The following is a 3,703-nucleotide window of genomic DNA, read 5'->3' as shown; positions in this document are numbered from 1 at the left end:
TGGACATGACTTTGCTTCAGGACACTTCCCCCTCACAGTTTTGTAGAGTGCTGTATTTCAGAGAAATAATTGCATGCTAATTCCCTAGTTTGCTTTGAACGTCATTAGGGATGTTTTAATATCACATGAACTGTAATGTGTTGTAAAGTTCATGGATAATAAACATGACTAACTGTCTTTTTAATGGTGCTACCAGGGTCTTCTGAGAGGGAGCCAAGATAGGTTTAGAGAGCAGAATATGTTTCTACTTGAAGCTACTTGGAGATGTTCTTAAAACCCTCTTTCTTAGTATCTTGAATTGTGTGGACCAGCCTATCTGTATAGAGCTTATTAATTCTTGTAGGATCAGCAAGTATCTGCATGGGAAAAGTTCCTGAAACAGAAATAATTACAGGCCTGACCAGCAGAGCCTGGGTTTGTCTAAGATCCTACTACAAAGCTTAGGTCCAACTCTCTTCTCAAGGGTCAGGAAATGTGCTGAAACATAGCAAACTTTGGATTGATGTGTGTGTCTCTTTGTGTCTGTGTGTGTCTCTGTGTGTGTGTGTCTCTGTGTGTGTGTCTGTGTGCTTTTGTCCATGTGTGTGTTAGCAGTTTTATGTTGTGTATTTCTGTATTGGTAGGTCTTGTTTAGGTGTTTGTAGTATGGTTACTTGTATATACAAGTGTGTATTTAGGTATGTCTCTGTGTGTGCATGTGTGTGTGTGCATGTACGAAGGCATGAACTGGTTTGTTTCTGAACATATATGTACATATTCATATGTATCTCTACATATATACACTTGGTCAGCAAACATCTTAAATGATAATACAGTCCAGCTTTAATGAGAAAGTACTCTATCAGTTCACTTTGCATCACAGAAACATCAAATACAGTAGCAGGTCATCATGCCTCTCCACCTAACTCAATAGAACAAAAGGAGACAAATAATGGTGTAAAGTCAGATATTCAACAGTTGGTAGAGAAAAACTATTCATCACTATTGAAAGGGGTTGTAGAGCAAATCTATTTATCTGTATTGAAATCATTTGTAGGAAAATAAAAGACTGTGGTACATGGAGGTGAGTAGGAGGCTGCCATGTCATATCTATGAGCCTGAGAGTCAACAAGGCTGGCTAAGGGTCCGTGTCCCATCTCTGCTCTTCTCATTATTCCCTTTTAGTGTTCAGGCTTTCCCTTGAAGACCTTCGTGACAGTGCTCTATTCAAGCATGGATTCATGCCAGGTTTTATTTTTTCAATATAATATTCACTATGGACTATAGTCTCAGACATTGGAGATTTTTCAATGGGTGTTTTTATTTTAGCTCCAGCACAGTGTGTAGTTCACAATTAACTTGTAAGCTGTTTATTAAATCTGAGAAAAAATTTTAGGCTCAGATGCTCTGTGGCACTGCTTCTTTGGGGATACAAGGAAAGACCTTAGCTCAAAGGTCATACTGGATTGTCCTGCTGAATAAGCCTGGTGTTTGCTGGATAGCTGACATGACATGTCCTCACCAGGCCTTTATGTCTTGCTCCCCTATGTCTGAAATACTCCAACAGAAACTCAACAGGGCACAGAATAGGTCAAGTATCCCACAGACACAATTCTTCACCAGGAGCACTGATTGTGGCAAAGCAAGTGAACCACCATTGCATCTTATCCCTATAACCATGGAAATCTTGGCTGAATTTTCTTCCTTTCTTTGGGTAACTATATATCATAAAGGCCTTTATTTTGTCTAGCCTCTGGTTCAGCAAGAGTGCATGTTTGGAAGGCTTCAGAGAAGTGCTGAGGGTCATTAAGATCTGCTGGTCATCCTGGAGGGCCTGAGAATGCAAATTTTGCTTGTCCTCATGGGTCATCCTGAACAATTTCATGGAGATAAGTCAATCGAAGTTTAAAGACTTTGAGGTATTGTCTGTAACATGACTCCTGCTTTGCCTTGCAAGGACTTGTCCAACAGCACCCCACCCCAATTGGGGCATAGCTACATTCATCTTGAAGACATTATTACCATTAGTCACAGCCTTTGCACTATATTTCTAAGGCCATCAACAGACTGTAGGTCTCTGTTGCAAAATCTACAGCAAGAGAATGCTGCTTAGCTTAAGAACTGTGTTTTGGGTTTTGGTTACTTTTGATTTCCTTGAGTATATGATTTTCTTTCTTTTCATTTGAAGTTTTGTCATTTATTTGTTTTTGTTACTATAATTAATTTCCTGTTTTGTTAAGGCTATGTACTACATACTTTGACTCTCCTACTTTAAGCTTGTATTGAATAAATTAATGTATTCTTATGAATAAAAACATAATCTCTAATTTTATCTCATAAGAAGCTTCTGTATTCATGTGTGGTTCACAGTCTTGTAACACTAGAAGTATCAGGTAGGAATAGACCTCTTCAAGTGTAATGTGGCTTAGTGTTCATTATTCGTTCCAAACAGTCACAGCTACACAGAGAATTGTGCTTTTGTTGTGGTTAGTGTGTTAAAATCTGTGGACCTAACTTCATGATGAAAAACATATCCATGCAGTATCTTTGTGGTCATAAATTCAGCTATGTTAAAATGCACTACTCCATGGGTACTCATGATGAACAAACAGAGGAGAAACACAAGAGTTTTCTCTATTACATCCAAGAAATAAAATTCACTAAGGGAATATCAAAGAAATTAGTAACCTCAGAGCTGTATGCTTTTATTTCTTGAATGGTAGCATCACTTATAACTGCAAGCAGAGATCATGAATTCCGATTTGGCAGATGTTAGGATTTTTGCTTGTTTGTTTTGGTTTGTTTTGTTTTGGTGGTGGTGTTGTTCTACTGATGATGAATTTTGTTTTCTTGGCCTGGACAATGTATATGATGATAATTTTTAATTTGGTTAGGGCGTTGTTTCTGTTTTTGCATTATTCATTTATGTGTATGTGTTTTTTCATGCTGTATGTCTGTACACTACATGCATGCAATTCTCCCGAGGCCAGAAGAGGTCAATGGATTACACCTGGAGCAGAAGTGATGGAGGATTTTTTTTTTTATTTTTATCTTATGTGCATTGGTGTTTTGCCTGCATGTATGTCTGTGAAAGTGCCAGATCATGTAGTTATAGATGGTTGTAAGTTGCATTTGCAGATGCTGGAATTGAACCTGGTCCTCTGGAAGAACAGTCAGTGCTCTTACCTGCTGAGCTATCTCTCCAGCACCGGAGATGGAGGATTCTTAATGGCACTCTTTAGATCTTCTAAGAAACAAAGTCTCAAATGGATAAGCCATCTATCCAGCACCTGCCTGGACTTTTGTCTTTCCTTGTGTGGTGTATCAGCTGCACTGGATCTCACCCATCCAAAGACAGAAGATTCTTGAGACCTCTAGGGTCACATACTTGGGGTAGGCCATGCTCAGTGTTTAAACTCTGAGGCCTGCATGTGGGGCATTAGGGTGGTTCCTGATCATGCCTCAGGATCTCTTTTTGTCAGGGTTGGAGCAGATCTCTCCTGTCTCATCCTGCATGACAATGCCAGATTAGGCTTATTAGATGAATTGCAGAATTGAAAACTCTCCTAAAGGTGGAGGTGGTAAATAAATCATGTTGAAGTACAATTCAAAACAGTGTTTCGAAGATAAGCCTTCAGACAACCAGGGGTATGGAACCTGCAGCAGAGGATACAAGTCTGTGATGGTAAATATTTTCAGTTCAAGGCTAGCAGGGTAGCCTTGG

The sequence above is a fragment of the Arvicanthis niloticus genome, chromosome 2, assembly GCF_011762505.2.
Source record: "Arvicanthis niloticus isolate mArvNil1 chromosome 2, mArvNil1.pat.X, whole genome shotgun sequence".
Lineage (NCBI taxonomy): Eukaryota > Metazoa > Chordata > Mammalia > Rodentia > Muridae > Arvicanthis > Arvicanthis niloticus.
Note: the sequence above shows the minus strand (reverse complement) of the source record.